We start from the raw sequence: 8086 nt of genomic DNA, 5'->3' as shown, positions 1-8086 counted from the left end.
GGGTGGATGGATTGTAGCGGAGGGGGGGAGGGAGGGGGAGGAGGGGTTGCAAGATGCAACGCAAGAGGGCAGAGGGGGGCTTGCCTTTTCATTTGGCTGCTGCAATCAGGTGATGAGGATGGAGGGGGTTGTTGGCCCGGAGCCTCGTAATGGCGTGACCAGGCTTTGTCAGCAAAGTCATGTTTCGTGTAGCAGCTGTAAGATAACACCGTCCTGATAATGGTGCACCGCCCAGGCAACCAATAAAAGATGGACGAACGGAGGGTATTTCGATCTCCTCCTTTTGTGCGCTCTGTCCTTTTTCTCCTCATGTTTCTCTTTTTTCAAACCCCATCCATCTGCCCGCTCATAAACATATCCTGCTGTTCATCCTCACAACTGTCTTGAAGCGGATCCATTCCGCCCATTGTTCAGCGTCTGCCCTTTTTCAACTCACTCTATCTTCCAGCTATAAAGTAGACAGTTCATGGCCATTATAAACACACGTCTTTACAGCTGTACAGTCGGGGAAGTAAGGGGCGAGGGAGGAAGAGAAGTGAGGTGAGGGTTGAAATAAAAATCCACTGAGAAACAAACTCCCAGACAGACATTGTGCGGTGCATTACAGTGGCTTGTTTACTGACTCACTAACTCACAAAAATAACAGCTGAACTGATTATGCGATTAAGTGATTATTCCATTGTCAGAAAATTAATCTGCAACTACATGCACTTTGATAACTGATTCATTCTTTCAGTAATTCTTCACATAAAAAATGAAAATCACTGGTTCCAGCTTCTCCTAACATAAGGCTTTTGAGATTTTTCTGTTCTGTAACTACACATGTTTGTGTCTTGTACTGAAAAAAAGCAATTTTAAGATGTCACGCTGAGCTCTATAATTGAGATGAGCATTTTTCATTTCACTTCACTTTTTTTTAAATAGACTAAATGATAAATTGGTTAATAACATTTAAGAGCTAGTGACAACTGGAGTCAAATTATTTATCTAAACACCAGATTTTAAGCAGATATATATATATATAGAGAGAGATAGAGAGATAGGATAAGACAGGATAGACAGGATAGAGTAGGAGTAGATAGATAGATAGATACGAGTAGACTTAGGATAGCATAGGATTAAAAAAGATTAGTGTTAAGGCTTTACAAAAGGAAATTGGAGATCATCGGTTGAAGAGGAGGAATACAGTTGACAATTGAAAAACTAGAAATTTAAATTCTGGAAGGGGGGGCGATAAACCAGAAATAGAAAAAACAACAGCAGTGAGGTGAGTAATTTGACGTTAACATAATACGTTGGTATGTAGATCACTGACCCAATTTCTCTTTTTCTCTTCCTCTCCCTGTTTCATGCACTCATTCCCTCTTTTGGCTCCCAGCATAATCTCTTCCTCTCTCTCCCTCTTTCTCTCGCTCTCTCTCTCTCTCAGACAAACACACACACACACACACACACACACATATAAGCTCGGTCACAGATGCGACCACACAACAGGAGAGGCGAGTACACATGGTTCCAACTGTAAATGCCTTCCTCTGCGTTATGTTCTCTACGTTCTGTCATTCAGTGCAGCCTAGAAAACAGACAGACTCTGAATCATAGGCGCTCTAATGTCGTCCATTTCCATATATGCTCCAACAGCACACAGCCATATGTAAAAGCAAGTAATCCTTTGTTGGATTTTATCATATAAACAAGCAGCTTATCGCAGCTCATGAATACACTGTAGCAAAAACGGAAAGTGGACTTTAAACAGAAGATAATTCCCTCTCTTGCATATATTTTTTTTTTAAAAGTGCACAATATTAAATTTCATGTATGTTTTAGACAAATCCTAAATGTTTCTATAAATCTGAAATAAAGAGACACTAAGCAGACCACGTGACACAATATTATAATATATAATAAGTTCACAAAAGTTTAAAGAGGCAGATTTGTGACCATCAAAGTAAAATTTAGACTTTCCTTTGTTTGCTGCTTTTGTTCTGCACAAAACACACAACACAATAGATTAAAAGATGGACTGTAGCTACCATTGAGGCCAGTGAGATCATGTCCTCAGTATTGTTTCTGTGAATTTACAGACACATTAAACATCTTTTTTTTTAAGGGAAAGTCTGATAGTCATTGGTCAGTATCTTTAAACTTGTAATAAGTGAATTTCTGGCCACTTAGCAATAAGAAATAATTTATAAGAAATAATATTTACACATCTAGCAGTCACAGAGAAACATTATTATTATTTGGAGACAGCCACCCGGCAAATTAACTCCACTTTTAGCTGTTTTTAGTCTTTACCAACTACTGAAGGAAACATCTGCCTTAGCTGATGGTCACCAGCTAGTCGCTAAGTGTGCCTGTCTGGTGTTTGGGTGCAGAGCAGGTAGTTAGGGCTTTTTCTCGGAAAGCAGCCGCCTGCTGTGGCTGAAAACAATACCTTAAGAGCAATTTAAAAAAGTAAAGTTGCAGTCAGACAGCTAAACATCCAGCTGAAACTCACTTTAAAGTTCCCTAAAGCCGAAGGGAACTGCAGAGTCGGGTGTCTGTAGGTTCCTCACTATGAGTGACACCTTTCACATTGTCATTTCGTACATTGTTATTAGAAATATATTGATTATTATGTTTTAAATAGGACTGTTTTTAGGCATTTATGATTTAAAAATATTTCCCCACCAGAATTATATTCCTGGGAGGGAGCATTCTGTGAAAGGTCATTTAGGAAAATTTGATTTACAGAAAATGTTAAATATAATGTGAATACATGAAAAAGAGTTTTGGATGGCTACAACCTGAAACAGAATTTATACTTATGACTTCAGTGTTTCTAAAATCCTGTTCACTGTTCTGGATTGAAAAAAACTTTCTGACGACACATGCAACTGATGTGATGTAGTCGTGTCTGTTCAGGGTCATTTGTCACCATCGCCTGGCTACTCCCGCCCAGAGACATCCAGCCAACAGTCAATACCACATCTCATTGATCATTTCACTCAACTGTGTTTTGCTCAAAGCTCGACCTTTATTAATAAACTAGAAAAGCAACTAAATGTCACCATTGCCAATAAGTGTCCACTTGACATATCATGGTGAGAAATAATTATGAGGGAAAAAAGCACAACTGGAATTTAATCTGAAAGTAAAAATGAAACAAATCCTGTCATACTTTTGGCTTTGAAGATGCTATCAATGGTGTTGGGTGAAAAGTTTCTTTTTTGGGACCAGGGTAGAGTCACCCATCACACTCAAAATAATATCACACTTGCACTTTTCCTTCTTTCTCTGGCCAAATGTTCTTGTGGGGAACATAACGTGCCTCAGGATAGTTGGTGGATGTGTCTGTGCTAAGAGTGAGCGTTCTGGGTGACAAATTAGGACAGTCTGACATGTTGAATATTTCACTGTCAGTCGCACGCCACAGAAAATACCAACATAGTTCCAAATTAACTCAAAGCCCATTTGAATTGCATTCGGCAGTAATCCTTGTCCCAAATCCTCAACAGTGGCTTAATATTCTGGAGGAATCAAACAGAGAAAGGAGCTTGTCTGAGGATGATGTGCTGCCTGTTCGGACCAGCTTGGGGAGCGCAAAAACTAAAGGAATGTTTCATGACTGGCTGATAAAAGGTGTAATTGTGTCTCATGCTCAGTTGTGTTTTCGCCTGTGCTCTCCGCCTTTCCACCTCCCTTGTGGGATGCAAATGTCAAAGAAGAAAAACATCCTTCTGTTGTTGGGTAGAAAAATAAAATAAAAACAGACATCTGCTGCTTGTCGTCCACCTCTGGACGTCATTTTTCAAAAGACCGAAGACAAGTTTTTATCCCAAACTGAGATTTTAATGTAACAGTGATCATGTAAAAACCTTTTTTATGTGTTTTCATAAACGGTTGATGTTTCACTTTCACTTAATTTATCATCAGTCCAAATGGTTGAGTGATGTTTTGGTGAATAATCAGGCATCACACAGTTGACTAACAAGCGACTGTAAAGTTTTCACACTAGTTCTTCTCAAGTGTGGCTGCCATTTTAATTCATTTTCATTTCAAACAGATTGGATCCTCTGATCTTACAGTGGGTGGAAACTGTACACAGAAACATATAACAAAGCTCTTATTACATGTTTTAAAGGCCCTGAAAAATCACTTTCTCAATTAGCTTCTCACTATGAGTGATGGGGCCCTGTATGAGCACAACACTAGTTTAAGTGGCCGTGGCTCCGCTGGAAAAACATGATGTCAAGTATTTCCATACAGGTTTTAGCTAAATTTGAATTGAAATCTGATGACGGTCAAGGGGTTGTTTTGCTTGTTGCCAAGACACTTTCAGTGTAATCTGATCAAACCACCACACAGTGCTGAAGAAGCAGATAAGTTAAGATTTTAAGGGCTAAATTCTAAATAAATAATACTTAAAGATTTTTCCCCAAAGTACAGGGATAGTGCACATAGCCCATCAATAATAGTGGTTCATAACCCTGGCTTTTCCTGTCTACAATACATATCAAACAGCAAGACACAGAATGGGGAAACAAGCCTATACGTCTACAGATTGCTGAGATGGTGCTGAGCCAAAAGTTAGGCATCACCAAAATTATTACAATTCCTCTTTAAGAAGACGTGTGTCCGTTCCAAATTTCATGCTAATAGTTGTTGAGGCATTTCACTAAAAACATGGAGCTAGAAAGAAAGTCACCAAGTTCAGTTGGTATCATACTGGAAAATGTTCGCTGTAATCATCGTTCCATCAGTGGAAGTCTTTGCTCCATGTTTCCGTCTGGACCAAAGTGAAAAACCAACATTGACATCCATTAAGCCACACCACTAGGACTGCTAGTCTCTTAGACAAATGCGCCAAATGCTAATGTTGAATGAATATAATGTAAAAAGTATTTAGCTGGGGACAAAAGCATTATAGTTCACTTCTGCACTTCCATTATTTCTGCTTTAGAGTCTTAAGTCCTTGCCATAATAATCCACTTTCACAAATAAAGAAATACATATGAATCTTAAAATAGAAAGCTATTAGAGCTGTGTGTAGTTAAAGGCGATCATTTAACAGTGACATTTCTTTTCACATGAGACTGAGGGGAGGAGGGATCTGTAGTCTCTTATTTGTCCCTAAAAATTATGTCTTGCTTGAGGGTGCAAAGCTGCGCTGGGTTTACAATTCTCTCATGGATATTAAATGGTATTAATTTACAGTGTAGTGCAGAAGTGCCCAATTTTTTTCCTTGGAGGGCCAAAACTGAAACTTTGTGGCCCACGTGCAAAAAGCAAAGAGCTATTGTAACATATTGTGTTTTGTTAGGTTGCAGTATGGTACTATGATCCCAAGTTCTCTTAATTGACTGATTTCCTGCACAAAGTGTCACTCTGGCCGCTTTTCTCAGATAATGAAAAATAATTAATTAGGGATCCTACATGTTTAACAAGCATTTTTAACTCACAGGCCAGAGAAGAGATATCTCCTGCACATATAAATAACCTTATTAAAGATACATGTTGCAGCCCAGGGTTTTTACCTTTATCTCTCCTTCTGCCTTTTTCTTCTATGCACCTGACCTGTCTACAACAGCATAAACAGCTATTTATATATAATTTTTTTCTTTGCTAGAAACAATCAAACGAAACCAAATCACATGTTATAATGAGCCAACTTTGGACTGCGGATTGCAAGAAGCTCAATATAAAAAATAGAGAAAATACATTGCAATTCGCCTGTAAAAGAGTACTGGTTAATGTGCTAAATGGTGTGTTTCATGAAATGCATGTGGATTAAGATGACACACTTGCAATAAGTGGAAATAAATGTCAGTTAAGTTCTTGATAAAGTGCTTTTTTTTTTCTCAGGAGTGTTCAAAGTGCAGCAGAAAAACAATGAACATTTTGCAGAATGGTGTGTTTAAGCTTCTAACCAGTACATAACTTCAGTGCAGTGGAACTGATCACTTGCTCACTTTGTGCTATAATTAAATGTCCTTGGTACTTAATTCAAGCAAGAACAAAATGTACAAATTCTTATAGTTAAGAAAGTTCGGTGCTCCACTTTCTGATGAGAACAAGGGTCGGCCACTGTTAATAATCCTTGACGACTGCATCGCCAGTTAACCATCTGCCTCTTTTTTCAACATTCCCAGGGAGCCAGAGAGGACAACAATGTAATGATGCCAATCCACATCATTAGTCAGTGAAGTGATCAACAAAACATAATCATATGAGAGTTGGAACAAAAAGCTGGAGCAGCGTGGGCAGCAGTGTGTTAGATCATTCATAGACAGTCATTGAAAGCCTTTGCTCCGGCAGCTGAACAGTTTCGAGGGGTGATTTGTCAGTAAATATCAATCAAATGTAAAGCAAAAGAGCATGAACACATTTCACAGCTGACTTGGCAAGATTGGAGGATTAATTGTGCTGGAGTTAGTCAGACTTTGAGGGCCCCAATGCAATTACGGCCATTGAAATTCCGGGTAGACTACAGTTTTACTGTAATCCTGGCGTTTACAGTCCTCAGACATATGTGGATGCAGTGAAAGCGCGCATCAGCTTCGCAGCAAGATACACTTGACACACACACAATCATCCACTCGTTTCCTTTCACGCCTTCAGAATTTTTTTTGCCTGCTCAGTTCTTTAAGTCATTAACTTGCATCCTCCTATCTTTCACTCTCCCTCCACCTCTCCCTGTTTTCCCTCCACTCCCCCTCTCTCCCCCTGCGGTTTCTGTCACTTGTTCACAGACGAGTGGCCATTACATCGCCATGACCTAAATGTGTCACATCCCTCTCACTATGGCTCTCTCCCTCTCTTCCTCTCTCCCTCCTCCTGCTTTCTCCCTATATCCCTTCCTGTCCGTCTGGACATCTCTCAAATTTTTTCTACTACTTTTTTCCCCCACTTACAACCACTTTGAGAAGTGCAAACGCTTTTGACCAGTTTTGCAATTGCTGACCCTGTTCTGGCTCTCAGCTGTGTGCTCTTTTATATGGATGTTTCTCCCGTTCTCTCCTCTCCAGCCAAGTTAGCAGTAGATTATCAATATAGCAGCTGTGTAAGCCTGTAGGTGTGCCTGTACGGATCTATTGATGACAGACTGTATATGCACACATGCACACTGCATGGATACAATACTGCCTCTACCCTTGCCTCATCTCATCCTGACCTGACCTGCCTGCCCTCGTTTCCCTCTGGTCTCTACATCAAACACACTTGTGTATTACAGTGACAGCAGCTCCTTTCAGTATTGATCCAAACGCCTCATATCTCAGGAAATACCAAGAAGAGAACTGAGAGGAAGTCAAGATTGGCCCAAAAAAGGAAACTGATTACCCGTATTTCTTATTGACATTTAAATTCAAATGAGTTCTCTTGAACACAGTCACTACTTTGAGCATTTAAAGGAGAAATTCACTGATCGGAGTAAGTTAACAGATAACAGTGACTCTTTAATTAGAAATTTGAGCTACCATTCAAAAAATACATTTATATACTGTACATGTAAATATTTTATCTTTAACTTTTCAAATTTAAAATCCACAGTGTACATGTGCAACAGGCCATTTCTCGTAGTCAAGCGTGGGTCACTGTCCATCTGATCCACTACATATCATACTGTCATGTAAGTAATTTTTTCTGCTAACAAAGTGTGCTGAACAGTTAATCATGACACCAAACCATCTGAGAAGTAACGTGAGGAAGCTTTAGGATTCAACAACATAGATGGAAAAATAATGGCTAAAAGTAAGACTGTTAACCAACTTTGTTAAAGGCAGGTCCTCTGATTAAATTGAACAAATTTCAAATTTCAGATTTGTTTGGAGTAGTAGTGAAAACAGTTGTATCATGTCTTGTAACTTTGCATGGAGTTTTGAGTCTGAGAAGTCTGAGAAAATAATCCTAGTGATATCATCAGGGCTATCTCAGCTTCAGCTTGGAGACTATACATGTTTAATAGAAAGCCTGCATTACAAATGTAGTCGCATTATCAGAAATGTAAGAGTCTTCTTTTTCTGGAGTGTGCAGAAGAGATAAAAGTTGGGATATATCAGCCTGTGCTGCATGAATTGTGACTATTTTTTATTTAGATATTACT

General features: G+C 39.2%; 1 protein-coding gene across 1 annotated transcript in view; it reads right to left on the bottom strand.

Annotated features, from left to right (window-relative positions):
• ephb6 (eph receptor B6) overlaps window positions 1-8086 on the bottom strand; it is a 36703-nt gene that overhangs the window by 10640 nt on the left and 17977 nt on the right. The window lies entirely within an intron of this gene.

The sequence above is a fragment of the Morone saxatilis genome, unplaced genomic scaffold (genome assembly GCF_004916995.1).
Source record: "Morone saxatilis isolate NCDOM2014 unplaced genomic scaffold, NCSU_SB_2.0 Contig24, whole genome shotgun sequence".
Classification (NCBI taxonomy): domain Eukaryota; kingdom Metazoa; phylum Chordata; class Actinopteri; family Moronidae; genus Morone; species Morone saxatilis.
Note: the sequence above shows the minus strand (reverse complement) of the source record. Positions and strands in the feature narration are given on the sequence as shown.